This window comes from Hyla sarda, unplaced genomic scaffold (genome assembly GCF_029499605.1).
Source record: "Hyla sarda isolate aHylSar1 unplaced genomic scaffold, aHylSar1.hap1 scaffold_1270, whole genome shotgun sequence".
Lineage (NCBI taxonomy): Eukaryota > Metazoa > Chordata > Amphibia > Anura > Hylidae > Hyla > Hyla sarda.
This window is the reverse complement of record NW_026607892.1, coordinates 1-27,744: the sequence shown is the minus strand read 5'-3', so window position 1 is coordinate 27,744 and position 27,744 is coordinate 1. Positions and strand designations below refer to the sequence as shown.

The window sequence follows — 27,744 nt, the reverse complement described above, 5'->3', positions numbered from 1 at the left end:
CGTGCATCACAACACTGCAAAGACGCCACAGACAGACACAAAACTGGATATTTGCATGGATGGGCGGTGCGGTGCAGCCGCTCGCTCACAGTCTCAACATTGCCACGCCTACAAGGAGGAAGGCTCAGGGCTGCATACGGAGGAAAGGAGGTTAGGAAGTCAAGCTGAAAGGCATACACACACACACACACACACACACACACACACACACACACACAACACAACACAACACAACACAACACAACTTCAAGAAAATAAATGGACCGGCCGGGATGGATGGCACTGCAGATTGACCACAAGGGGGAGACGCAGGCCCATGGATGAATGAAAGCAAAGCACCCGCACACACTCGATTCTCGCACGGAGGCTCAACCATCGCACCCCACGGTGTGCTCAGCCCTGAAGATCACCCAAACACAGCAGGAAAACTCGACTGATAAAATGTGGAGGAGGAGAAGAAGATGGAGCAGGCGCACCACTTCTGCAGCCACCCAGGGCACAACAGACGAGCACTATTTTTGACCAGAGGAAATCAGGGGAAAGCGCGAACGCAGTCCCCCACTACCACAAATTATGCAGTCGAGTTTCCCGCATTTGGGGAAATCGCAGGGGTCAGCACACCCGGAGTGCAATGGATGAGCCTCACCCTGGGGAGAACCACCTTAGTGATCATGGTATCTCCCCTGCCAGGTAAGTATGAGTTGTTCGGCGCCTAGCCGGAGAGGCGCCCCTCGGACGCAGACCACCTCCATTGGTGCGATTTCGGCTCCTTTCCCTCATGGTTTTGGTTTGGGGGAGGGGGGCCCAGTACAGTTGCAGAACATACAGATACAAGTGGAGAAGGGTGGAGACCCTGACCCACCCCCCCGCGACTAAGGCGTCCCAAGGGTCCGGATTCACTTTGCGGCGTGCATCACAACACTGCAAAGACGCCACAGACAGACACAAAACTGGATATTTGCATGGATGGGCGGTGCGGTGCAGCCGCTCGCTCACAGTCTCAACATTGCCACGCCTACAAGGAGGAAGGCTCAGGGCTGCATACGGAGGAAAGGAGGTTAGGAAGTCAAGCTGAAAGGCATACACACACACACACACACACACACACACACACACACACACACACACACAACACAACACAACACAACACAACACAACTTCAAGAAAATAAATGGACCGGCCGGATGGATGGCACTGCAGATTGACCACAAGGGGGAGACGCAGGCCCATGGATGAATGAAAGCAAAGCACCCGCACACACTCGATTCTCGCACGGAGGCTCAACCATCGCACCCCACGGTGTGCTCAGCCCTGAAGATCACCCAAACACAGCAGGAAAACTCGACTGATAAAATGTGGAGGAGGAGAAGAAGATGGAGCAGGCGCACCACTTCTGCAGCCACCCAGGGCACAACAGACGAGCACTATTTTTGACCAGAGGAAATCAGGGGAAAGCGCGAACGCAGTCCCCCACTACCACAAATTATGCAGTCGAGTTTCCGCATTTGGGGAAATCGCAGGGGTCAGCACACCCGGAGTGCAATGGATGAGCCTCACCCTGGGAGAACCACCTTAGTGATCATGGTATCTCCCCTGCCAGGTAAGTATGAGTTGTTCGGCGCCTAGCCGGAGAGGCGCCCCTCGGACGCAGACCACCTCCATTGGTGCGATTTCGGCTCCTTTCCCTCATGGTTTTGGTTTGGGGGAGGGGGGCCAGTACAGTTGCAGAACATACAGATACAAGTGGAGAAGGGTGGAGACCCTGACCCACCCCCCGCGACTAAGGCGTCCCAAGGGTCCGGATTCACTTTGCGGCGTGCATCACAACACTGCAAAGACGCCACAGACAGACACAAAACTGGATATTTGCATGGATGGGCGGTGCGGTGCAGCCGCTCGCTCACAGTCTCAACATTGCCACGCCTACAAGGAGGAAGGCTCAGGGCTGCATACGGAGGAAAGGAGGTTAGGAAGTCAAGCTGAAAGGCATACACACACACACACACACACACACACACACACACACACACAACACAACACAACACAACACAACACAACTTCAAGAAAATAAATGGACCGGCCGGGATGGATGGCACTGCAGATTGACCACAAGGGGGAGACGCAGGCCCATGGATGAATGAAAGCAAAGCACCCGCACACACTCGATTCTCGCACGGAGGCTCAACCATCGCACCCCACGGTGTGCTCAGCCCTGAAGATCACCCAAACACAGCAGGAAAACTCGACTGATAAAATGTGGAGGAGGGAGAAGAAGATGGAGCAGGCGCACCACTTCTGCAGCCACCCAGGGCACAACAGACGAGCACTATTTTTGACCAGAGGAAATCAGGGGAAAGCGCGAACGCAGTCCCCCACTACCACAAATTATGCAGTCGAGTTTCCCGCATTTGGGGAAATCGCAGGGGTCAGCACACCCTGAGTGCAATGGATGAGCCTCACCCTGGGAGAACCACCTTAGTGATCATGGTATCTCCCCTGCCAGGTAAGTATGAGTTGTTCGGCGCCTAGCCGGAGAGGCGCCCCTCGGACGCAGACCACCTCCATTGGTGCGATTTCGGCTCCTTTCCCTCATGGTTTTGGTTTGGGGGAGGGGGGCCAGTACAGTTGCAGAACATACAGATACAAGTGGAGAAGGGTGGAGACCCTGACCCACCCCCCGCGACTAAGGCGTCCCAAGGGTCCGGATTCACTTTGCGGCGTGCATCACAACACTGCAAAGACGCCACAGACAGACACAAAACTGGATATTTGCATGGATGGGCGGTGCGGTGCAGCCGCTCGCTCACAGTCTCAACATTGCCACGCCTACAAGGAGGAAGGCTCAGGGCTGCATACGGAGGAAAGGAGGTTAGGAAGTCAAGCTGAAAGGCATACACACACACACACACACACACACACACACACACACACACACACACACACAACACAACACAACACAACACAACTTCAAGAAAATAAATGGACCGGCCGGGATGGATGGCACTGCAGATTGACCACAAGGGGGAGACGCAGGCCCATGGATGAATGAAAGCAAAGCACCCGCACACACTCGATTCTCGCACGGAGGCTCAACCATCGCACCCCACGGTGTGCTCAGCCCTGAAGATCACCCAAACACAGCAGGAAAACTCGACTGATAAAATGTGGAGGAGGAGAAGAAGATGGAGCAGGCGCACCACTTCTGCAGCCACCCAGGGCACAACAGACGAGCACTATTTTTGACCAGAGGAAATCAGGGGAAAGCGCGAACGCAGTCCCCCACTACCACAAATTATGCAGTCGAGTTTCCCGCATTTGGGGAAATCGCAGGGGTCAGCACACCCGGAGTGCAATGGATGAGCCTCACCCTGGGAGAACCACCTTAGTGATCATGGTATCTCCCCTGCCAGGTAAGTATGAGTTGTTCGGCGCCTAGCCGGAGAGGCGCCCCTCGGACGCAGACCACCTCCATTGGTGCGATTTCGGCTCCTTTCCCTCATGGTTTTGGTTTGGGGGAGGGGGGCCAGTACAGTTGCAGAACATACAGATACAAGTGGAGAAGGGTGGAGACCCTGACCCACCCCCCGCGACTAAGGCGTCCCAAGGGTCCGGATTCACTTTGCGGCGTGCATCACAACACTGCAAAGACGCCACAGACAGACACAAAACTGGATATTTGCATGGATGGGCGGTGCGGTGCAGCCGCTCGCTCACAGTCTCAACATTGCCACGCCTACAAGGAGGAAGGCTCAGGGCTGCATACGGAGGAAAGGAGGTTAGGAAGTCAAGCTGAAAGGCATACACACACACACACACACACACACACACACACACACACACACAACACAACACAACACAACACAACACAACTTCAAGAAAATAAATGGACCGGCCGGGATGGATGGCACTGCAGATTGACCACAAGGGGGAGACGCAGGCCCATGGATGAATGAAAGCAAAGCACCCGCACACACTCGATTCTCGCACGGAGGCTCAACCATCGCACCCCACGGTGTGCTCAGCCCTGAAGATCACCCAAACACAGCAGGAAAACTCGACTGATAAAATGTGGAGGAGGAGAAGAAGATGGAGCAGGCGCACCACTTCTGCAGCCACCCAGGGCACAACAGACGAGCACTATTTTTGACCAGAGGAAATCAGGGGAAAGCGCGAACGCAGGTCCCCCACTACCACAAATTATGCAGTCGAGTTTCCCGCATTTGGGGAAATCGCAGGGGTCAGCACACCCGGAGTGCAATGGATGAGCCTCACCCTGGGAGAACCACCTTAGTGATCATGGTATCTCCCCTGCCAGGTAAGTATGAGTTGTTCGGCGCCTAGCCGGAGAGGCGCCCCTCGGACGCAGACCACCTCCATTGGTGCGATTTCGGCTCCTTTCCCTCATGGTTTTGGTTTGGGGGAGGGGGGCCAGTACAGTTGCAGAACATACAGATACAAGTGGAGAAGGGTGGAGACCCTGACCCACCCCCCGCGACTAAGGCGTCCCAAGGGTCCGGATTCACTTTGCGGCGTGCATCACAACACTGCAAAGACGCCACAGACAGACACAAAACTGGATATTTGCATGGATGGGCGGTGCGGTGCAGCCGCTCGCTCACAGTCTCAACATTGCCACGCCTACAAGGAGGAAGGCTCAGGGCTGCATACGGAGGAAAGGAGGTTAGGAAGTCAAGCTGAAAGCATACACACACACACACACACACACACACACACACACACACACACACACAACACAACACAACACAACACAACTTCAAGAAAATAAATGGACCGGCCGGGATGGATGGCACTGCAGATTGACCACAAGGGGGAGACGCAGGCCCATGGATGAATGAAAGCAAAGCACCCGCACACACTCGATTCTCGCACGGAGGCTCAACCATCGCACCCCACGGTGTGCTCAGCCCTGAAGATCACCCAAACACAGCAGGAAAACTCGACTGATAAATGTGGAGGAGGAGAAGAAGATGGAGCAGGCGCACCACTTCTGCAGCCACCCAGGGCACAACAGACGAGCACTATTTTTGACCAGAGGAAATCAGGGGAAAGCGCGAACGCAGTCCCCCACTACCACAAATTATGCAGTCGAGTTTCCCGCATTTGGGGAAATCGCAGGGGTCAGCACACCCGGAGTGCAATGGATGAGCCTCACCCTGGGAGAACCACCTTAGTGATCATGGTATCTCCCCTGCCAGGTAAGTATGAGTTGTTCGGCGCCTAGCCGGAGAGGCGCCCCTCGGACGCAGACCACCTCCATTGGTGCGATTTCGGCTCCTTTCCCTCATGGTTTTGGTTTGGGGGAGGGGGGCCAGTACAGTTGCAGAACATACAGATACAAGTGGAGAAGGGTGGAGACCCTGACCCACCCCCCGCGACTAAGGCGTCCCAAGGGTCCGGATTCACTTTGCGGCGTGCATCACAACACTGCAAAGACGCCACAGACAGACACAAAACTGGATATTTGCATGGATGGGCGGTGCGGTGCAGCCGCTCGCTCACAGTCTCAACATTGCCACGCCTACAAGGAGGAAGGCTCAGGGCTGCATACGGAGGAAAGGAGGTTAGGAAGTCAAGCTGAAAGGCATACACACACACACACACACACACACACACACACACACACACACACAACACAACACAACACAACACAACACAACTTCAAGAAAATAAATGGACCGGCCGGGATGGATGGCACTGCAGATTGACCACAAGGGGGAGACGCAGGCCCATGGATGAATGAAAGCAAAGCACCCGCACACACTCGATTCTCGCACGGAGGCTCAACCATCGCACCCCACGGTGTGCTCAGCCCTGAAGATCACCCAAACACAGCAGGAAAACTCGACTGATAAAATGTGGAGGAGGAGAAGAAGATGGAGCAGGCGCACCACTTCTGCAGCCACCCAGGGCACAACAGACGAGCACTATTTTTGACCAGAGGAAATCAGGGGAAAGCGCGAACGCAGTCCCCCACTACCACAAATTATGCAGTCGAGTTTCCCGCATTTGGGGAAATCGCAGGGGTCAGCACACCCGGAGTGCAATGGATGAGCCTCACCCCTGGGAGAACCACCTTAGTGATCATGGTATCTCCCCTGCCAGGTAAGTATGAGTTGTTCGGCGCCTAGCCGGAGAGGCGCCCCTCGGACGCAGACCACCTCCATTGGTGCGATTTCGGCTCCTTTCCCTCATGGTTTTGGTTTGGGGGAGGGGGGCCAGTACAGTTGCAGAACATACAGATACAAGTGGAGAAGGGTGGAGACCCTGACCCACCCCCCGCGACTAAGGCGTCCCAAGGGTCCGGATTCACTTTGCGGCGTGCATCACAACACTGCAAAGACGCCACAGACAGACACAAAACTGGATATTTGCATGGATGGGCGGTGCGGTGCAGCCGCTCGCTCACAGTCTCAACATTGCCACGCCTACAAGGAGGAAGGCTCAGGGCTGCATACGGAGGAAAGGAGGTTAGGAAGTCAAGCTGAAAGGCATACACACACACACACACACACACACACACACACACACACACACACACACACACACAACACAACACAACACAACACAACTTCAAGAAAATAAATGGACCGGCCGGGATGGATGGCACTGCAGATTGACCACAAGGGGGAGACGCAGGCCCATGGATGAATGAAAGCAAAGCACCCGCACACACTCGATTCTCGCACGGAGGCTCAACCATCGCACCCCACGGTGTGCTCAGCCCTGAAGATCACCCAAACACAGCAGGAAAACTGCCGACTGATAAAATGTGGAGGAGGAGAAGAAGATGGAGCAGGCGCACCACTTCTGCAGCCACCCAGGGCACAACAGACGAGCACTATTTTTGACCAGAGGAAATCAGGGGAAAGCGCGAACGCAGTCCCCCACTACCACAAATTATGCAGTCGAGTTTCCCGCATTTGGGGAAATCGCAGGGGTCAGCACACCCGGAGTGCAATGGATGAGCCTCACCCTGGGAGAACCACCTTAGTGATCATGGTATCTCCCCTGCCAGGTAAGTATGAGTTGTTCGGCGCCTAGCCGGAGAGGCGCCCCTCGGACGCAGACCACCTCCATTGGTGCGATTTCGGCTCCTTTCCCTCATGGTTTTGGTTTGGGGGAGGGGGGCCAGTACAGTTGCAGAACATACAGATACAAGTGGAGAAGGGTGGAGACCCTGACCCACCCCCCGCGACTAAGGCGTCCCAAGGGTCCGGATTCACTTTGCGGCGTGCATCACAACACTGCAAAGACGCCACAGACAGACACAAAACTGGATATTTGCATGGATGGGCGGTGCGGTGCAGCCGCTCGCTCACAGTCTCAACATTGCCACGCCTACAAGGAGGAAGGCTCAGGGCTGCATACGGAGGAAAGGAGGTTAGGAAGTCAAGCTGAAAGGCATACACACACACACACACACACACACACACACACACACACACACACACAACACAACACAACACAACACAACACAACTTCAAGAAAATAAATGGACCGGCCGGGATGGATGGCACTGCAGATTGACCACAAGGGGGAGACGCAGGCCCATGGATGAATGAAAGCAAAGCACCCGCACACACTCGATTCTCGCACGGAGGCTCAACCATCGCACCCCACGGTGTGCTCAGCCCTGAAGATCACCCAAACACAGCAGGAAAACTCGACTGATAAAATGTGGAGGAGGAGAAGAAGATGGAGCAGGCGCACCACTTCTGCAGCCACCCAGGGCACAACAGACGAGCACTATTTTTGACCAGAGGAAATCAGGGGAAAGCGCGAACGCAGTCCCCCACTACCACAAATTATGCAGTCGAGTTTCCCGCATTTGGGGAAATCGCAGGGGTCAGCACACCCGGAGTGCAATGGATGAGCCTCACCCTGGGAGAACCACCTTAGTGATCATGGTATCTCCCCTGCCAGGTAAGTATGAGTTGTTCGGCGCCTAGCCGGAGAGGCGCCCCTCGGACGCAGACCACCTCCATTGGTGCGATTTCGGCTCCTTTCCCTCATGGTTTTGGTTTGGGGGAGGGGGGCCAGTACAGTTGCAGAACATACAGATACAAGTGGAGAAGGGTGGAGACCCTGACCCACCCCCCGCGACTAAGGCGTCCCAAGGGTCCGGATTCACTTTGCGGCGTGCATCACAACACTGCAAAGACGCCACAGACAGACACAAAACTGGATATTTGCATGGATGGGCGGTGCGGTGCAGCCGCTCGCTCACAGTCTCAACATTGCCACGCCTACAAGGAGGAAGGCTCAGGGCTGCATACGGAGGAAAGGAGGTTAGGAAGTCAAGCTGAAAGGCATACACACACACACACACACACACACACACACACACACACACACACACAACACAACACAACACAACACAACACAACTTCAAGAAAATAAATGGACCGGCCGGGATGGATGGCACTGCAGATTGACCACAAGGGGGAGACGCAGGCCCATGGATGAATGAAAGCAAAGCACCCGCACACACTCGATTCTCGCACGGAGGCTCAACCATCGCACCCCACGGTGTGCTCAGCCCTGAAGATCACCCAAACACAGCAGGAAAACTCGACTGATAAAATGTGGAGGAGGAGAAGAAGATGGAGCAGGCGCACCACTTCTGCAGCCACCCAGGGCACAACAGACGAGCACTATTTTTGACCAGAGGAAATCAGGGGAAAGCGCGAACGCAGTCCCCCACTACCACAAATTATGCAGTCGAGTTTCCCGCATTTGGGGAAATCGCAGGGGTCAGCACACCCGGAGTGCAATGGATGAGCCTCACCCTGGGAGAACCACCTTAGTGATCATGGTATCTCCCCTGCCAGGTAAGTATGAGTTGTTCGGCGCCTAGCCGGAGAGGCGCCCCTCGGACGCAGACCACCTCCATTGGTGCGATTTCGGCTCCTTTCCCTCATGGTTTTGGTTTGGGGGAGGGGGGCCAGTACAGTTGCAGAACATACAGATACAAGTGGAGAAGGGTGGAGACCCTGACCCACCCCCCGCGACTAAGGCGTCCCAAGGGTCCGGATTCACTTTGCGGCGTGCATCACAACACTGCAAAGACGCCACAGACAGACACAAAACTGGATATTTGCATGGATGGGCGGTGCGGTGCAGCCGCTCGCTCACAGTCTCAACATTGCCACGCCTACAAGGAGGAAGGCTCAGGGCTGCATACGGAGGAAAGGAGGTTAGGAAGTCAAGCTGAAAGGCATACACACACACACACACACACACACACACACACACACACACACACAACACAACACAACACAACACAACTTCAAGAAAATAAATGGACCGGCCGGGATGGATGGCACTGCAGATTGACCACAAGGGGGAGACGCAGGCCCATGGATGAATGAAAGCAAAGCACCCGCACACACTCGATTCTCGCACGGAGGCTCAACCATCGCACCCCACGGTGTGCTCAGCCCTGAAGATCACCCAAACACAGCAGGAAAACTCGACTGATAAAATGTGGAGGAGGAGAAGAAGATGGAGCAGGCGCACCACTTCTGCAGCCACCCAGGGCACAACAGACGAGCACTATTTTTGACCAGAGGAAATCAGGGGAAAGCGCGAACGCAGTCCCCCACTACCACAAATTATGCAGTCGAGTTTCCCGCATTTGGGGAAATCGCAGGGGTCAGCACACCCGGAGTGCAATGGATGAGCCTCACCCTGGGAGAACCACCTTAGTGATCATGGTATCTCCCCTGCCAGGTAAGTATGAGTTGTTCGGCGCCTAGCCGGAGAGGCGCCCCTCGGACGCAGACCACCTCCATTGGTGCGATTTCGGCTCCTTTCCCTCATGGTTTTGGTTTGGGGGAGGGGGGCCAGTACAGTTGCAGAACATACAGATACAAGTGGAGAAGGGTGGAGACCCTGACCCACCCCCCGCGACTAAGGCGTCCCAAGGGTCCGGATTCACTTTGCGGCGTGCATCACAACACTGCAAAGACGCCACAGACAGACACAAAACTGGATATTTGCATGGATGGGCGGTGCGGTGCAGCCGCTCGCTCACAGTCTCAACATTGCCACGCCTACAAGGAGGAAGGCTCAGGGCTGCATACGGAGGAAAGGAGGTTAGGAAGTCAAGCTGAAAGGCATACACACACACACACACACACACACACACACACACACACAACACAACACAACACAACACAACACAACTTCAAGAAAATAAATGGACCGGCCGGGATGGATGGCACTGCAGATTGACCACAAGGGGGAGACGCAGGCCCATGGATGAATGAAAGCAAAGCACCCGCACACACTCGATTCTCGCACGGAGGCTCAACCATCGCACCCCACGGTGTGCTCAGCCCTGAAGATCACCCAAACACAGCAGGAAAACTCGACTGATAAAATGTGGAGGAGGAGAAGAAGATGGAGCAGGCGCACCACTTCTGCAGCCACCCAGGGCACAACAGACGAGCACTATTTTTGACCAGAGGAAATCAGGGGAAAGCGCGAACGCAGTCCCCCACTACCACAAATTATGCAGTCGAGTTTCCCGCATTTGGGGAAATCGCAGGGGTCAGCACACCCGGAGTGCAATGGATGAGCCTCACCCTGGGAGAACCACCTTAGTGATCATGGTATCTCCCCTGCCAGGTAAGTATGAGTTGTTCGGCGCCTAGCCGGAGAGGCGCCCCTCGGACGCAGACCACCTCCATTGGTGCGATTTCGGCTCCTTTCCCTCATGGTTTTGGTTTGGGGGAGGGGGGCCAGTACAGTTGCAGAACATACAGATACAAGTGGAGAAGGGTGGAGACCCTGACCCACCCCCCGCGACTAAGGCGTCCCAAGGGTCCGGATTCACTTTGCGGCGTGCATCACAACACTGCAAAGACGCCACAGACAGACACAAAACTGGATATTTGCATGGATGGGCGGTGCGGTGCAGCCGCTCGCTCACAGTCTCAACATTGCCACGCCTACAAGGAGGAAGGCTCAGGGCTGCATACGGAGGAAAGGAGGTTAGGAAGTCAAGCTGAAAGGCATACACACACACACACACACACACACACACACACACACACACACACACACACACAACACAACACAACACAACACAACTTCAAGAAAATAAATGGACCGGCCGGGATGGATGGCACTGCAGATTGACCACAAGGGGGAGACGCAGGCCCATGGATGAATGAAAGCAAAGCACCCGCACACACTCGATTCTCGCACGGAGGCTCAACCATCGCACCCCACGGTGTGCTCAGCCCTGAAGATCACCCAAACACAGCAGGAAAACTCGACTGATAAAATGTGGAGGAGGAGAAGAAGATGGAGCAGGCGCACCACTTCTGCAGCCACCCAGGGCACAACAGACGAGCACTATTTTTGACCAGAGGAAATCAGGGGAAAGCGCGAACGCAGTCCCCCACTACCACAAATTATGCAGTCGAGTTTCCCGCATTTGGGGAAATCGCAGGGGTCAGCACACCCGGAGTGCAATGGATGAGCCTCACCCTGGGAGAACCACCTTAGTGATCATGGTATCTCCCCTGCCAGGTAAGTATGAGTTGTTCGGCGCCTAGCCGGAGAGGCGCCCCTCGGACGCAGACCACCTCCATTGGTGCGATTTCGGCTCCTTTCCCTCATGGTTTTGGTTTGGGGGAGGGGGGCCAGTACAGTTGCAGAACATACAGATACAAGTGGAGAAGGGTGGAGACCCTGACCCACCCCCCGCGACTAAGGCGTCCCAAGGGTCCGGATTCACTTTGCGGCGTGCATCACAACACTGCAAAGACGCCACAGACAGACACAAAACTGGATATTTGCATGGATGGGCGGTGCGGTGCAGCCGCTCGCTCACAGTCTCAACATTGCCACGCCTACAAGGAGGAAGGCTCAGGGCTGCATACGGAGGAAAGGAGGTTAGGAAGTCAAGCTGAAAGGCATACACACACACACACACACACACACACACACACACACACACACAACACAACACAACACAACACAACACAACTTCAAGAAAATAAATGGACCGGCCGGGATGGATGGCACTGCAGATTGACCACAAGGGGGAGACGCAGGCCCATGGATGAATGAAAGCAAAGCACCCGCACACACTCGATTCTCGCACGGAGGCTCAACCATCGCACCCCACGGTGTGCTCAGCCCTGAAGATCACCCAAACACAGCAGGAAAACTCGACTGATAAAATGTGGAGGAGGAGAAGAAGATGGAGCAGGCGCACCACTTCTGCAGCCACCCAGGGCACAACAGACGAGCACTATTTTTGACCAGAGGAAATCAGGGGAAAGCGCGAACGCAGTCCCCCACTACCACAAATTATGCAGTCGAGTTTCCCGCATTTGGGGAAATCGCAGGGGTCAGCACACCCGGAGTGCAATGGATGAGCCTCACCCTGGGAGAACCACCTTAGTGATCATGGTATCTCCCCTGCCAGGTAAGTATGAGTTGTTCGGCGCCTAGCCGGAGAGGCGCCCCTCGGACGCAGACCACCTCCATTGGTGCGATTTCGGCTCCTTTCCCTCATGGTTTTGGTTTGGGGGAGGGGGGCCAGTACAGTTGCAGAACATACAGATACAAGTGGAGAAGGGTGGAGACCCTGACCCACCCCCCGCGACTAAGGCGTCCCAAGGGTCCGGATTCACTTTGCGGCGTGCATCACAACACTGCAAAGACGCCACAGACAGACACAAAACTGGATATTTGCATGGATGGGCGGTGCGGTGCAGCCGCTCGCTCACAGTCTCAACATTGCCACGCCTACAAGGAGGAAGGCTCAGGGCTGCATACGGAGGAAAGGAGGTTAGGAAGTCAAGCTGAAAGGCATACACACACACACACACACACACACACACACACACACACACACACACAACACAACACAACACAACACAACACAACTTCAAGAAAATAAATGGACCGGCCGGGATGGATGGCACTGCAGATTGACCACAAGGGGGAGACGCAGGCCCATGGATGAATGAAAGCAAAGCACCCGCACACACTCGATTCTCGCACGGAGGCTCAACCATCGCACCCCACGGTGTGCTCAGCCCTGAAGATCACCCAAACACAGCAGGAAAACTCGACTGATAAAATGTGGAGGAGGAGAAGAAGATGGAGCAGGCGCACCACTTCTGCAGCCACCCAGGGCACAACAGACGAGCACTATTTTTGACCAGAGGAAATCAGGGGAAAGCGCGAACGCAGTCCCCCACTACCACAAATTATGCAGTCGAGTTTCCCGCATTTGGGGAAATCGCAGGGGTCAGCACACCCGGAGTGCAATGGATGAGCCTCACCCTGGGAGAACCACCTTAGTTTTTTTTTTTTTGATTGAAAGAGCTTTATTTTCCGTTCAGTCATTACAAGTCGTACAATAAATTACAGTCACACAAAGCATGATAGTACGATACACAGCAAAGGTTCCCTAAGCTATACATCGCACACCATGCTACTCTAACATTCAGCTCAATCCTGCAATATAAAGGCACAAGAGATCAAACAAAAACCAAATAATACAATCTGTGATCGGGGTAGGGGTGTGGGCGACTATGTGGGGGTAGGGAGGGGGCAGATCACAGGGCCAAACTGTTGGGCTGTATCTTCAGGGGGACATGGGAGAAGGAGAGGGGTCTTCACTCCTCTTCTTCCTCATCAACGGCCGAGCTGTCCAAGATGGAATAGTCTCTAAGCAGGTTCTTGATGAACCTGCGGCAGTCCCGGACGGACATGTTTTCCCTGTTGATCACGAGGCGGTTCCTGGCAAGCCACACTGCGTCCTTAAAACAGTTCATAAGGCGCCAGGCCTCCTGGATGGCCTCCACGTCGTGGGTCCCAGGGAACAGGCCGTAAAGCACCGAATGGTACGATAGGCAGCTCCTGGGCACTGAGTCTCTGAGTTCCTGTTCTAGGGCGTCCAACAGACCCTGTGCAAAGGGGCACTGCCAAAACACGTGGAAAGATGTTTCCTCCACGTAGGGGCAACGGGGGCAGTACCGGGTCTTGCACAGGTTGCGGGCATGCATGAATGACCTGAGAGAGAGACCTCCCATGACGGCCATCCACGACAAGTCCTTGTGTCCATTGGTAAGCCGCTTTGAGGCCACATTGTTCCAAACTGTCTCTGCAGTGGCTGCGGGGAGTCCCGGAACCAGCTCGGTCGAGTCCTTAGCTCGGATGAGCTTGTGGATTGTCTTCGGCTTCCATAGGTCTGGTTTCAGTCCTTCCAGCTGGTGCTCCCTCACAAACCGGACAACATCCCCATAGAACCAGGGAGTGTTCCAGTTGTAAGGGATGGAGCTGTCCCATTTGTCCCAGCCCAGCTGTCTCCAGAGGGGCATGAGAAGCAAGCGAGACATGGACCTGCCCGCTGAGCCAGTCTTTTCTACAAGAGTCCGCTGCACCGTGACACATGCAAAGGAGGCCCTCAGCAGAGCGGGGATGTCGGGTATTCCCTTCCCACCCTTGCGGGGTTCCTTGTACATCACGGTCCTCTTGACTCTGTCCATTTTGCCCCAGACGAAGCCAAACACTGTCCGGGTGATGGCCTTGCAAACGGTGGTATGGGGAGGCCAGGCCTGTGCGGTATATTGGAGCACAGGCAAAACTTCACTCCGCAGGACAAGTGCCTTGCCTTCCATCGTGAGCTTTCTGGAGCTCCACAGTCCGATCTTCGAGTTTATCCTTCCTAGTCGGTCTTGCCAAGACTTAAGGGCCGCTCCTTCCTTCCCGAACCAGACTCCAAGAATTTGAATGAAGTCCGGCTTAACGGCAAAGGGGAAGGGGGCGGGAGAAGCCAGGTGCCATTCCCCGAAGAGCATGGCCTCCGACTTCCCGCAGTTGACTTTTGCCCCCGAAGCTCTGCCGAAGTCCTCGCAGGTCTGGACGAGTGCAGTCACCGAACGCTGGTCAGCGCAGAAGACGGTCACGTCGTCCATGTAGAGCGAGCACTTGACCTCGTGGCGATCTGGTCCTGGTGCGGTGATCCCTCTGATCTCTCCATTCTGCCGGATAGTCTCAGCGAAGAGCTCTATAACACAAACAAAAAGGAGAGGTGAAAGAGGGCAGCCTTGTCTAACCCCTGAAAGAATGGAAAAGGGGTCAGTCTTCCAGCCGTTCACCAACACCGTGCTGTAAATGTCAAAATACATAACGTTAACAAAAGAGCAAAACATCTTCCCCAGACCCAGCCTGCGCAAAACCCTGTCCATGAATGCGTGGGAGACACGGTCGAACGCCTTCTCCTGATCTAAGCTGACCAGGGCGGCGCGGCCCCCGCGGTCCTGGATGTAATGGACCGTGTCTCTCACAAGGGCAAGGCTGTCGGCAATCCTGCGGCCAGGAATGCTGCAGGTCTGGTCCGGATGGACGATCTGCCCCATGACAGGTTTCAGCCTGTTGGCCAGCACCTTGGCGAGGATCTTGTAGTCCACGTTCAGGAGAGAGATGGGACGCCAGTTTTTCAGGTCACATCTCTCCCCCTTCCGCTTATACAAGATCGTGATCATCCCTTCCCTCAACGACGGAGGCATTCTGCCCCCCACCACCATCTCCTCGTACACCTCCAACAGGTCCGGACAGATCAGGTCACCCAGCGCTACGTAGAGCTCGGCCGGGAGACCGTCACTGCCCGGGGTCCTGCCGGGCTTAAAGGATTTAGCGGCAGAGAGCAGCTCCCCCACCGTCAAGGGATCGTCCATAGCCGCCGCACCTGCGGGATCAACAACGTTAGTGACACCTGACAGGAACCTCTCGGCGGCTTCGGGGTCGGATGACTTGGGGGCGTAGAGGTTGCTGTAGAAGTCGTGGACGACCCCCATCACTTCCTCCTTGCCGCTCCTCATGTGTCCGGTCTCATCTCGTAGCTCAGTCAGGGGCGTGTGGCCGGCATGGAGCTTCCTGAAAAAGAAAGAGTTACATTTCTCACCCTTCTCCAGGTTCTCCACCTTGGAACGAAAGACGATTCGCTTGGATTCCTCCTCAAAGTGCCTTTTCAAGCTCTTTTTGGTCTCCTCCAGCTCCTCCCTGACGTCCCAGCCACACTGGAGCAGGTCCTGCAGGGACCGCAGCTCGCGCTGCAGTTTCCTCAAGTTCCACTTCTTCGCACACGCCTGTTGTCTGCCTTTTGCCTGAAAGAAACAACGGAATTCGACTTTAACATATTCCCACCAATCGCTGATGCACTTGAACAGACATTTGTCATTTCGCCATACAAGGTAAGCATCCCTAAGTTCCTCCATGACCTCCCTCTGCTCCAACAGGGCACAATTCAACTTCCAGGAGCCCGGGCCAGGTGGGAATCCATGGCCCAGAGTCCCCCGGAATCGAATGGCCCTGTGGTCAGAGAAGAAGCAGGGGACCATAGAGTACGACACCTTTCTGACTGCTCTCGAAGTGAAGATGAAGTCTATCCGAGAACGGAGCGAGCCATCGGGGCGGCTCCACGTATAGTTTACGGAGCCGTTCCCGATGGACCCGACAACGTCCTGCAAGGATGCCTCCGTCACCATCTCAATCAGCAGTTTAGACGTCACGTCCAGATTGGCGGATGTGCCAGAACTGCGCCCGTCCACCTCAATGGGGCAGTTGAAGTCACCACCCAACACTACTGCTCTAGTGGTGGCGAGTTCAGCCCGCAGGGCCTGGAGAACCTCCAGTCGGACATCCCTCTCAGGGGAGGCATACACGCTGATGAGCCGCACGGGCTCACCCGCCCAGGAACCGTCTGCGACAAGAAGTCTGCCACAGACGAGCTCCCGGACGGAATCAAGTGCAAAGTTACCTCCCCTGATCAGGATGGCCACCCCCGCAGACCTATTGTCGCCCCCACCAGACCAGTAGGAAGGGCCGTGAGGCCACTGCCTGGCCAGATGGTTGTAAGACCTAGAAGCAGACAAAGCACATTCCTGCAACATGTAAACATCACACCTCTGGGAATCTAAGAACGTAAGAACAGTCTGAAATCTAAACCAAGCTCTAATACTCCTCACATTAATGCAGAAGATGTTGAGATCAGCCATGGGAATAAAAAGAGAGGTTAGTTCTGATACTAGTTACCAGTCTGGTCGGACGGGTCCTCTTCTCTGGCGCCTGTCGGCTCCTGTGGCTTCTCGTAGCGCCCTTCCAAGAACTCGTCGTAGACCGTGTTGGACGGAGTGTCCAGGATTTTCTTAACCTCTGGGTCCTGCAGCAGCTCCTCCATAGATTGAGCTTGGACTGGCTCTGCTTGGACCTGCTCCACTTGGGCCTGCTCCATCACCTCCTCTCCTTCTGAAGCTTCAAGGCTCTCGCAGACCTGCTCCATCTCCTCCTCCTCATCTGAAGCTTGAGGGGTCTCGCAGGTCTCGATTATTTTTCTTTTGTGGGACTCTTCTGATACGTTGTCCCTTCCTTTCCTCTTCCTCTGTATGGTACCTGGGGGAGGAAGCACAGGAAAGTCCTCCGAAGGGCGGGCACCAGCAGCTGGAGGGGGGTTAGGTGCTGCTGGGCCAGGAGAGAAAGGAGGCTGGGTGGGGCGGGGGGCAGGAGAGAGTGCCCGGGCAGGGGAGGACGGGGCAGGGGTGGGCCGGGCAGGGGAGGACGGGGCAGGGGTGGGCCGGGCAGGGGAGGACGGGGCAGGGGTGGGCCGGGGTGGGGTACGGGGGGCAGGGGTGGGCCGGGGTGGGGTACGGGGGGCAGGGGTGGGGCGGGATGGGGCAGGAGGGGCGGGGGTGGGACGGGGTGGGGCGGGGGTGGGACGGGATGGGGCAGGAGGGGCAGGGGTGGGACGGGATGGGGCAGGAGGGGCAGGGGTGGGACGGGATGGGGCAGGGGTGGGACGGGATGGGGCAGGGGTGGGGCGGGATGGGGCAGGAGATGGGGCGGGAGGGGCAGGGGATGGGGCGGGAGGGGCAGGGGAGGGGCGGGACGGGGCAGGGGTGGTGGCTTTCGCCTTCTTACCCTCCTTGGTCGGCTTGGCCATCCGTGGTGTTGGCTCCGGAGCTGGGGCTGGCTTCGGTGCTCTCGCTGCCACAGATGCCCATGTTCTCTCCCTCTGGGGGCAGTCCTTGTAGCTGTGGGCTGCCAGTCCGCAGAGGTTGCAGGTCTTGCTCTTGGGGCAGTCCTTGGTCGTGTGACCTGTCACACGGCAATACCTGCAGGCATCCTCCGTACAGTCCTTGCCCTCGTGGCCCATCTTGCCACATCTCCTGCAGGTCTGCGGCATGTCCGGGTAGAAGATAAGTCCTGTGGAGTTGCCCAAGGAAAATGTCGTTGGCAGGTGCTGTAGTCCGTCTGGAGAAGCAGGGTTCTTGTTGAGTCTGACGACCACAGACCACTTGCAGGTCCAGTATCCGAGTGAGTTCAGGATGCGGGTGGGCTCCCTCACCACGGTGCAGAAGCGCTTCAGGAAGGTCGAGATGTCCGTGCCTGGGGTGTGTGGGTTCCGCATTGAGACCGTCACCCGCCTCTCCTCTCTTTGAATAAGGCAGTTGCCCACAAAGCGAGAGAAAGGGGATTCGGGACTCGCCGCTTTCACCACCTCCCAGTATCTTCTACAGGTCCCAATGGTGGCAAAGGTGATGTAGAAGATTCCCGAAAAGAAGGTTGCTATTCCCAGGGTGTCAGCCGTGGGGAAGCCTTGATCCGCCAGCATCTTCTTGCAGAACACGTCGTGGGACATGTCCGGCACCCTTCCGTCCACGGGCTTGAGCTTCAAGGCAACAGTCTGCCTCATCCAGGGCTCCAGGGTTGGAGCTTCCAGGTTAGGAATTCTGCCGCCCTTCTGCCTTGCCGTGGTGGAGGTTGAAGCTTGCTGTGGTTGGGGCTGGACCTCCAGGCCTTGCCCTGCAGCCTCCTGGGTGGACTTGCTGGTTGAGGCCATGGCTTCTTCCAGCAGGCTCTTTTCCGCTTCCTTGCTTGCTTGTGGAGAGAGGCTTCGCAAAGTCTTCTTTCCCGGGTGGGAGGAGCTATGCAGATCCGGTCCCGGTGGGAGGAGCTATGCAAATCCTTCTCCAGAGGCAGCGAGTTTCTTCGAAAAGATTCTGCGCCGCCTTCCTCTTCGCCGCTGTTCCGGAATTCACCGCCGATTCCCTTCTTCCAGGTTCTTCGTCGGCTTCTTCCGGAGCTGCAGTCTTCAAGATCTTCTCCTTCTTCAGATGTTCCGAGGCAGGCAGGAGACGATCTTCAGGTGGTATGCTCTAGAGAAATGCGGTTCTAATAAGAACGAAAAGTACTGCAATCGTACTACGCAAAATCTCTACCACAATGCTTGGAGTTCTTCAGACCGTAGTGATCATGGTATCTCCCCTGCCAGGTAAGTATGAGTTGTTCGGCGCCTAGCCGGAGAGGCGCCCCTCGGACGCAGACCACCTCCATTGGTGCGATTTCGGCTCCTTTCCCTCATGGTTTTGGTTTGGGGGAGGGGGGCCAGTACAGTTGCAGAACATACAGATACAAGTGGAGAAGGGTGGAGACCCTGACCCACCCCCCGCGACTAAGGCGTCCCAAGGGTCCGGATTCACTTTGCGGCGTGCATCACAACACTGCAAAGACGCCACAGACAGACACAAAACTGGATATTTGCATGGATGGGCGGTGCGGTGCAGCCGCTCGCTCACAGTCTCAACATTGCCACGCCTACAAGGAGGAAGGCTCAGGGCTGCATACGGAGGAAAGGAGGTTAGGAAGTCAAGCTGAAAGGCATACACACACACACACACACACACACACACACACACACACACACACACACACAACACAACACAACACAACACAACTTCAAGAAAATAAATGGACCGGCCGGGATGGATGGCACTGCAGATTGACCACAAGGGGGAGACGCAGGCCCATGGATGAATGAAAGCAAAGCACCCGCACACACTCGATTCTCGCACGGAGGCTCAACCATCGCACCCCACGGTGTGCTCAGCCCTGAAGATCACCCAAACACAGCAGGAAAACTCGACTGATAAAATGTGGAGGAGGAGAAGAAGATGGAGCAGGCGCACCACTTCTGCAGCCACCCAGGGCACAACAGACGAGCACTATTTTTGACCAGAGGAAATCAGGGGAAAGCGCGAACGCAGTCCCCCACTACCACAAATTATGCAGTCGAGTTTCCCGCATTTGGGGAAATCGCAGGGGTCAGCACACCCGGAGTGCAATGGATGAGCCTCACCCTGGGAGAACCACCTTAGTGATCATGGTATCTCCCCTGCCAGGTAAGTATGAGTTGTTCGGCGCCTAGCCGGAGAGGCGCCCCTCGGACGCAGACCACCTCCATTGGTGCGATTTCGGCTCCTTTCCCTCATGGTTTTGGTTTGGGGGAGGGGGGCCAGTACAGTTGCAGAACATACAGATACAAGTGGAGAAGGGTGGAGACCCTGACCCACCCCCCGCGACTAAGGCGTCCCAAGGGTCCGGATTCACTTTGCGGCGTGCATCACAACACTGCAAAGACGCCACAGACAGACACAAAACTGGATATTTGCATGGATGGGCGGTGCGGTGCAGCCGCTCGCTCACAGTCTCAACATTGCCACGCCTACAAGGAGGAAGGCTCAGGGCTGCATACGGAGGAAAGGAGGTTAGGAAGTCAAGCTGAAAGGCATACACACACACACACACACACACACACACACACACACACACACACACACACACACACAACACAACACAACACAACTTCAAGAAAATAAATGGACCGGCCGGGATGGATGGCACTGCAGATTGACCACAAGGGGGAGACGCAGGCCCATGGATGAATGAAAGCAAAGCACCCGCACACACTCGATTCTCGCACGGAGGCTCAACCATCGCACCCCACGGTGTGCTCAGCCCTGAAGATCACCCAAACACAGCAGGAAAACTCGACTGATAAAATGTGGAGGAGGAGAAGAAGATGGAGCAGGCGCACCACTTCTGCAGCCACCCAGGGCACAACAGACGAGCACTATTTTTGACCAGAGGAAATCAGGGGAAAGCGCGAACGCAGTCCCCCACTACCACAAATTATGCAGTCGAGTTTCCCGCATTTGGGGAAATCGCAGGGGTCAGCACACCCGGAGTGCAATGGATGAGCCTCACCCTGGGAGAACCACCTTAGTGATCATGGTATCTCCCCTGCCAGGTAAGTATGAGTTGTTCGGCGCCTAGCCGGAGAGGCGCCCCTCGGACGCAGACCACCTCCATTGGTGCGATTTCGGCTCCTTTCCCTCATGGTTTTGGTTTGGGGGAGGGGGGCCAGTACAGTTGCAGAACATACAGATACAAGTGGAGAAGGGTGGAGACCCTGACCCACCCCCCGCGACTAAGGCGTCCCAAGGGTCCGGATTCACTTTGCGGCGTGCATCACAACACTGCAAAGACGCCACAGACAGACACAAAACTGGATATTTGCATGGATGGGCGGTGCGGTGCAGCCGCTCGCTCACAGTCTCAACATTGCCACGCCTACAAGGAGGAAGGCTCAGGGCTGCATACGGAGGAAAGGAGGTTAGGAAGTCAAGCTGAAAGGCATACACACACACACACACACACACACACACACACACACACACACACACACAACACAACACAACACAACACAACACAACTTCAAGAAAATAAATGGACCGGCCGGGATGGATGGCACTGCAGATTGACCACAAGGGGGAGACGCAGGCCCATGGATGAATGAAAGCAAAGCACCCGCACACACTCGATTCTTGCACGGAGGCTCAACCATCGCACCCCACGGTGTGCTCAGCCCTGAAGATCACCCAAACACAGCAGGAAAACTCGACTGATAAAATGTGGAGGAGGAGAAGAAGATGGAGCAGGCGCACCACTTCTGCAGCCACCCAGGGCACAACAGACGAGCACTATTTTTGACCAGAGGAAATCAGGGGAAAGCGCGAACGCAGTCCCCCACTACCACAAATTATGCAGTCGAGTTTCCCGCATTTGGGGAAATCGCAGGGGTCAGCACACCCGGAGTGCAATGGATGAGCCTCACCCTGGGAGAACCACCTTAGTGATCATGGTATCTCCCCTGCCAGGTAAGTATGAGTTGTTCGGCGCCTAGCCGGAGAGGCGCCCCTCGGACGCAGACCACCTCCATTGGTGCGATTTCGGCTCCTTTCCCTCATGGTTTTGGTTTGGGGGAGGGGGGCCAGTACAGTTGCAGAACATACAGATACAAGTGGAGAAGGGTGGAGACCCTGACCCACCCCCCGCGACTAAGGCGTCCCAAGGGTCCGGATTCACTTTGCGGCGTGCATCACAACACTGCAAAGACGCCACAGACAGACACAAAACTGGATATTTGCATGGATGGGCGGTGCGGTGCAGCCGCTCGCTCACAGTCTCAACATTGCCACGCCTACAAGGAGGAAGGCTCAGGGCTGCATACGGAGGAAAGGAGGTTAGGAAGTCAAGCTGAAAGGCATACACACACACACACACACACACACACACACACACACACACACAACACAACACAACACAACACAACTTCAAGAAAATAAATGGACCGGCCGGGATGGATGGCACTGCAGATTGACCACAAGGGGGAGACGCAGGCCCATGGATGAATGAAAGCAAAGCACCCGCACACACTCGATTCTCGCACGGAGGCTCAACCATCGCACCCCACGGTGTGCTCAGCCCTGAAGATCACCCAAACACAGCAGGAAAACTCGACTGATAAAATGTGGAGGAGGAGAAGAAGATGGAGCAGGCGCACCACTTCTGCAGCCACCCAGGGCACAACAGACGAGCACTATTTTTGACCAGAGGAAATCAGGGGAAAGCGCGAACGCAGTCCCCCACTACCACAAATTATGCAGTCGAGTTTCCCGCATTTGGGGAAATCGCAGGGGTCAGCACACCCGGAGTGCAATGGATGAGCCTCACCCTGGGAGAACCACCTTAGTGATCATGGTATCTCCCCTGCCAGGTAAGTATGAGTTGTTCGGCGCCTAGCCGGAGAGGCGCCCCTCGGACGCAGACCACCTCCATTGGTGCGATTTCGGCTCCTTTCCCTCATGGTTTTGGTTTGGGGGAGGGGGGCCAGTACAGTTGCAGAACATACAGATACAAGTGGAGAAGGGTGGAGACCCTGACCCACCCCCCGCGACTAAGGCGTCCCAAGGGTCCGGATTCACTTTGCGGCGTGCATCACAACACTGCAAAGACGCCACAGACAGACACAAAACTGGATATTTGCATGGATGGGCGGTGCGGTGCAGCCGCTCGCTCACAGTCTCAACATTGCCACGCCTACAAGGAGGAAGGCTCAGGGCTGCATACGGAGGAAAGGAGGTTAGGAAGTCAAGCTGAAAGGCATACACACACACACACACACACACACACACACACACACACACACAACACAACACAACACAACACAACACAACTTCAAGAAAATAAATGGACCGGCCGGGATGGATGGCACTGCAGATTGACCACAAGGGGGAGACGCAGGCCCATGGATGAATGAAAGCAAAGCACCCGCACACACTCGATTCTCGCACGGAGGCTCAACCATCGCACCCCACGGTGTGCTCAGCCCTGAAGATCACCCAAACACAGCAGGAAAACTCGACTGATAAAATGTGGAGGAGGAGAAGAAGATGGAGCAGGCGCACCACTTCTGCAGCCACCCAGGGCACAACAGACGAGCACTATTTTTGACCAGAGGAAATCAGGGGAAAGCGCGAACGCAGTCCCCCACTACCACAAATTATGCAGTCGAGTTTCCCGCATTTGGGGAAATCGCAGGGGTCAGCACACCCGGAGTGCAATGGATGAGCCTCACCCTGGGAGAACCACCTTAGTGATCATGGTATCTCCCCTGCCAGGTAAGTATGAGTTGTTCGGCGCCTAGCCGGAGAGGCGCCCCTCGGACGCAGACCACCTCCATTGGTGCGATTTCGGCTCCTTTCCCTCATGGTTTTGGTTTGGGGGAGGGGGGCCAGTACAGTTGCAGAACATACAGATACAAGTGGAGAAGGGTGGAGACCCTGACCCACCCCCCGCGACTAAGGCGTCCCAAGGGTCCGGATTCACTTTGCGGCGTGCATCACAACACTGCAAAGACGCCACAGACAGACACAAAACTGGATATTTGCATGGATGGGCGGTGCGGTGCAGCCGCTCGCTCACAGTCTCAACATTGCCACGCCTACAAGGAGGAAGGCTCAGGGCTGCATACGGAGGAAAGGAGGTTAGGAAGTCAAGCTGAAAGGCATACACACACACACACACACACACACACACACACACACACACACACAACACAACACAACACAACACAACACAACTTCAAGAAAATAAATGGACCGGCCGGGATGGATGGCACTGCAGATTGACCACAAGGGGGAGACGCAGGCCCATGGATGAATGAAAGCAAAGCACCCGCACACACTCGATTCTCGCACGGAGGCTCAACCATCGCACCCCACGGTGTGCTCAGCCCTGAAGATCACCCAAACACAGCAGGAAAACTCGACTGATAAAATGTGGAGGAGGAGAAGAAGATGGAGCAGGCGCACCACTTCTGCAGCCACCCAGGGCACAACAGACGAGCACTATTTTTGACCAGAGGAAATCAGGGGAAAGCGCGAACGCAGTCCCCCACTACCACAAATTATGCAGTCGAGTTTCCCGCATTTGGGGAAATCGCAGGGGTCAGCACACCCGGAGTGCAATGGATGAGCCTCACCCTGGGAGAACCACCTTAGTGATCATGGTATCTCCCCTGCCAGGTAAGTATGAGTTGTTCGGCGCCTAGCCGGAGAGGCGCCCCTCGGACGCAGACCACCTCCATTGGTGCGATTTCGGCTCCTTTCCCTCATGGTTTTGGTTTGGGGGAGGGGGGCCAGTACAGTTGCAGAACATACAGATACAAGTGGAGAAGGGTGGAGACCCTGACCCACCCCCCGCGACTAAGGCGTCCCAAGGGTCCGGATTCACTTTGCGGCGTGCATCACAACACTGCAAAGACGCCACAGACAGACACAAAACTGGATATTTGCATGGATGGGCGGTGCGGTGCAGCCGCTCGCTCACAGTCTCAACATTGCCACGCCTACAAGGAGGAAGGCTCAGGGCTGCATACGGAGGAAAGGAGGTTAGGAAGTCAAGCTGAAAGGCATACACACACACACACACACACACACACACACACACACACACACACACACACAACACAACACAACACAACACAACTTCAAGAAAATAAATGGACCGGCCGGGATGGATGGCACTGCAGATTGACCACAAGGGGGAGACGCAGGCCCATGGATGAATGAAAGCAAAGCACCCGCACACACTCGATTCTCGCACGGAGGCTCAACCATCGCACCCCACGGTGTGCTCAGCCCTGAAGATCACCCAAACACAGCAGGAAAACTCGACTGATAAAATGTGGAGGAGGAGAAGAAGATGGAGCAGGCGCACCACTTCTGCAGCCACCCAGGGCACAACAGACGAGCACTATTTTTGACCAGAGGAAATCAGGGGAAAGCGCGAACGCAGTCCCCCACTACCACAAATTATGCAGTCGAGTTTCCCGCATTTGGGGAAATCGCAGGGGTCAGCACACCCGGAGTGCAATGGATGAGCCTCACCCTGGGAGAACCACCTTAGTGATCATGGTATCTCCCCTGCCAGGTAAGTATGAGTTGTTCGGCGCCTAGCCGGAGAGGCGCCCCTCGGACGCAGACCACCTCCATTGGTGCGATTTCGGCTCCTTTCCCTCATGGTTTTGGTTTGGGGGAGGGGGGCCAGTACAGTTGCAGAACATACAGATACAAGTGGAGAAGGGTGGAGACCCTGACCCACCCCCCGCGACTAAGGCGTCCCAAGGGTCCGGATTCACTTTGCGGCGTGCATCACAACACTGCAAAGACGCCACAGACAGACACAAAACTGGATATTTGCATGGATGGGCGGTGCGGTGCAGCCGCTCGCTCACAGTCTCAACATTGCCACGCCTACAAGGAGGAAGGCTCAGGGCTGCATACGGAGGAAAGGAGGTTAGGAAGTCAAGCTGAAAGGCATACACACACACACACACACACACACACACACACACACACACACACACAACACAACACAACACAACACAACACAACTTCAAGAAAATAAATGGACCGGCCGGGATGGATGGCACTGCAGATTGACCACAAGGGGGAGACGCAGGCCCATGGATGAATGAAAGCAAAGCACCCGCACACACTCGATTCTCGCACGGAGGCTCAACCATCGCACCCCACGGTGTGCTCAGCCCTGAAGATCACCCAAACACAGCAGGAAAACTCGACTGATAAAATGTGGAGGAGGAGAAGAAGATGGAGCAGGCGCACCACTTCTGCAGCCACCCAGGGCACAACAGACGAGCACTATTTTTGACCAGAGGAAATCAGGGGAAAGCGCGAACGCAGTCCCCCACTACCACAAATTATGCAGTCGAGTTTCCCGCATTTGGGGAAATCGCAGGGGTCAGCACACCCGGAGTGCAATGGATGAGCCTCACCCTGGGAGAACCACCTTAGTGATCATGGTATCTCCCCTGCCAGGTAAGTATGAGTTGTTCGGCGCCTAGCCGGAGAGGCGCCCCTCGGACGCAGACCACCTCCATTGGTGCGATTTCGGCTCCTTTCCCTCATGGTTTTGGTTTGGGGGAGGGGGGCCAGTACAGTTGCAGAACATACAGATACAAGTGGAGAAGGGTGGAGACCCTGACCCACCCCCCGCGACTAAGGCGTCCCAAGGGTCCGGATTCACTTTGCGGCGTGCATCACAACACTGCAAAGACGCCACAGACAGACACAAAACTGGATATTTGCATGGATGGGCGGTGCGGTGCAGCCGCTCGCTCACAGTCTCAACATTGCCACGCCTACAAGGAGGAAGGCTCAGGGCTGCATACGGAGGAAAGGAGGTTAGGAAGTCAAGCTGAAAGGCATACACACACACACACACACACACACACACACACACACACACACACACAACACAACACAACACAACACAACACAACTTCAAGAAAATAAATGGACCGGCCGGGATGGATGGCACTGCAGATTGACCACAAGGGGGAGACGCAGGCCCATGGATGAATGAAAGCAAAGCACCCGCACACACTCGATTCTCGCACGGAGGCTCAACCATCGCACCCCACGGTGTGCTCAGCCCTGAAGATCACCCAAACACAGCAGGAAAACTCGACTGATAAAATGTGGAGGAGGAGAAGAAGATGGAGCAGGCGCACCACTTCTGCAGCCACCCAGGGCACAACAGACGAGCACTATTTTTGACCAGAGGAAATCAGGGGAAAGCGCGAACGCAGTCCCCCACTACCACAAATTATGCAGTCGAGTTTCCCGCATTTGGGGAAATCGCAGGGGTCAGCACACCCGGAGTGCAATGGATGAGCCTCACCCTGGGAGAACCACCTTAGTGATCATGGTATCTCCCCTGCCAGGTAAGTATGAGTTGTTCGGCGCCTAGCCGGAGAGGCGCCCCTCGGACGCAGACCACCTCCATTGGTGCGATTTCGGCTCCTTTCCCTCATGGTTTTGGTTTGGGGGAGGGGGGCCAGTACAGTTGCAGAACATACAGATACAAGTGGAGAAGGGTGGAGACCCTGACCCACCCCCCGCGACTAAGGCGTCCCAAGGGTCCGGATTCACTTTGCGGCGTGCATCACAACACTGCAAAGACGCCACAGACAGACACAAAACTGGA

At 55.7% G+C, this 27,744-nt stretch overlaps 23 non-coding genes and 1 pseudogene across 23 annotated transcripts; all 24 read right to left on the bottom strand.

The window, feature by feature from the left end:
• Positions 1-533: 533 nt before the first annotated feature.
• On the bottom strand, positions 534-698 carry LOC130304339 (U1 spliceosomal RNA). Its single transcript, XR_008854116.1, has one exon. It is a non-coding gene; the product is annotated as a U1 spliceosomal RNA (small nuclear RNA).
• Positions 699-1,445: 747 nt separating this feature from the next.
• On the bottom strand, positions 1,446-1,608 carry LOC130304335 (U1 spliceosomal RNA). Its single transcript, XR_008854113.1, has one exon. It is a non-coding gene; the product is annotated as a U1 spliceosomal RNA (small nuclear RNA).
• Positions 1,609-2,347: 739 nt separating this feature from the next.
• LOC130304333 (U1 spliceosomal RNA) lies at positions 2,348-2,511 on the bottom strand. The gene has a single exon (XR_008854111.1). It is a non-coding gene; the product is annotated as a U1 spliceosomal RNA (small nuclear RNA).
• Positions 2,512-3,254: 743 nt separating this feature from the next.
• Positions 3,255-3,418, bottom strand: LOC130304361 (U1 spliceosomal RNA). Its single transcript, XR_008854132.1, has one exon. It is a non-coding gene; the product is annotated as a U1 spliceosomal RNA (small nuclear RNA).
• A 740-nt stretch (positions 3,419-4,158) lies between these two features.
• On the bottom strand, positions 4,159-4,323 carry LOC130304334 (U1 spliceosomal RNA). The gene has a single exon (XR_008854112.1). It is a non-coding gene; the product is annotated as a U1 spliceosomal RNA (small nuclear RNA).
• A 737-nt stretch (positions 4,324-5,060) lies between these two features.
• On the bottom strand, positions 5,061-5,224 carry LOC130304360 (U1 spliceosomal RNA). Its single transcript, XR_008854131.1, has one exon. It is a non-coding gene; the product is annotated as a U1 spliceosomal RNA (small nuclear RNA).
• A 742-nt stretch (positions 5,225-5,966) lies between these two features.
• LOC130304337 (U1 spliceosomal RNA) lies at positions 5,967-6,131 on the bottom strand. The gene has a single exon (XR_008854114.1). It is a non-coding gene; the product is annotated as a U1 spliceosomal RNA (small nuclear RNA).
• Positions 6,132-6,880: 749 nt separating this feature from the next.
• LOC130304359 (U1 spliceosomal RNA) lies at positions 6,881-7,044 on the bottom strand. Its single transcript, XR_008854130.1, has one exon. It is a non-coding gene; the product is annotated as a U1 spliceosomal RNA (small nuclear RNA).
• A 744-nt stretch (positions 7,045-7,788) lies between these two features.
• Positions 7,789-7,952, bottom strand: LOC130304357 (U1 spliceosomal RNA). Its single transcript, XR_008854128.1, has one exon. It is a non-coding gene; the product is annotated as a U1 spliceosomal RNA (small nuclear RNA).
• Positions 7,953-8,696: 744 nt separating this feature from the next.
• Positions 8,697-8,860, bottom strand: LOC130304356 (U1 spliceosomal RNA). Its single transcript, XR_008854127.1, has one exon. It is a non-coding gene; the product is annotated as a U1 spliceosomal RNA (small nuclear RNA).
• Positions 8,861-9,597: 737 nt separating this feature from the next.
• Positions 9,598-9,761, bottom strand: LOC130304355 (U1 spliceosomal RNA). The gene has a single exon (XR_008854126.1). It is a non-coding gene; the product is annotated as a U1 spliceosomal RNA (small nuclear RNA).
• A 736-nt stretch (positions 9,762-10,497) lies between these two features.
• Positions 10,498-10,661, bottom strand: LOC130304354 (U1 spliceosomal RNA). Its single transcript, XR_008854125.1, has one exon. It is a non-coding gene; the product is annotated as a U1 spliceosomal RNA (small nuclear RNA).
• A 745-nt stretch (positions 10,662-11,406) lies between these two features.
• LOC130304353 (U1 spliceosomal RNA) lies at positions 11,407-11,570 on the bottom strand. The gene has a single exon (XR_008854124.1). It is a non-coding gene; the product is annotated as a U1 spliceosomal RNA (small nuclear RNA).
• A 740-nt stretch (positions 11,571-12,310) lies between these two features.
• LOC130304351 (U1 spliceosomal RNA) lies at positions 12,311-12,474 on the bottom strand. Its single transcript, XR_008854123.1, has one exon. It is a non-coding gene; the product is annotated as a U1 spliceosomal RNA (small nuclear RNA).
• A 744-nt stretch (positions 12,475-13,218) lies between these two features.
• Positions 13,219-13,353, bottom strand: LOC130304347 (U1 spliceosomal RNA; annotated as a pseudogene).
• Positions 13,354-20,075: 6,722 nt separating this feature from the next.
• LOC130304340 (U1 spliceosomal RNA) lies at positions 20,076-20,239 on the bottom strand. The gene has a single exon (XR_008854117.1). It is a non-coding gene; the product is annotated as a U1 spliceosomal RNA (small nuclear RNA).
• A 744-nt stretch (positions 20,240-20,983) lies between these two features.
• On the bottom strand, positions 20,984-21,147 carry LOC130304328 (U1 spliceosomal RNA). Its single transcript, XR_008854106.1, has one exon. It is a non-coding gene; the product is annotated as a U1 spliceosomal RNA (small nuclear RNA).
• Positions 21,148-21,893: 746 nt separating this feature from the next.
• On the bottom strand, positions 21,894-22,057 carry LOC130304316 (U1 spliceosomal RNA). Its single transcript, XR_008854095.1, has one exon. It is a non-coding gene; the product is annotated as a U1 spliceosomal RNA (small nuclear RNA).
• A 735-nt stretch (positions 22,058-22,792) lies between these two features.
• On the bottom strand, positions 22,793-22,956 carry LOC130304304 (U1 spliceosomal RNA). Its single transcript, XR_008854083.1, has one exon. It is a non-coding gene; the product is annotated as a U1 spliceosomal RNA (small nuclear RNA).
• A 740-nt stretch (positions 22,957-23,696) lies between these two features.
• On the bottom strand, positions 23,697-23,860 carry LOC130304392 (U1 spliceosomal RNA). The gene has a single exon (XR_008854163.1). It is a non-coding gene; the product is annotated as a U1 spliceosomal RNA (small nuclear RNA).
• Positions 23,861-24,602: 742 nt separating this feature from the next.
• LOC130304381 (U1 spliceosomal RNA) lies at positions 24,603-24,766 on the bottom strand. Its single transcript, XR_008854151.1, has one exon. It is a non-coding gene; the product is annotated as a U1 spliceosomal RNA (small nuclear RNA).
• Positions 24,767-25,509: 743 nt separating this feature from the next.
• On the bottom strand, positions 25,510-25,673 carry LOC130304369 (U1 spliceosomal RNA). The gene has a single exon (XR_008854140.1). It is a non-coding gene; the product is annotated as a U1 spliceosomal RNA (small nuclear RNA).
• A 744-nt stretch (positions 25,674-26,417) lies between these two features.
• LOC130304358 (U1 spliceosomal RNA) lies at positions 26,418-26,581 on the bottom strand. Its single transcript, XR_008854129.1, has one exon. It is a non-coding gene; the product is annotated as a U1 spliceosomal RNA (small nuclear RNA).
• A 744-nt stretch (positions 26,582-27,325) lies between these two features.
• LOC130304298 (U1 spliceosomal RNA) lies at positions 27,326-27,489 on the bottom strand. Its single transcript, XR_008854077.1, has one exon. It is a non-coding gene; the product is annotated as a U1 spliceosomal RNA (small nuclear RNA).
• Positions 27,490-27,744: the final 255 nt, after the last annotated feature.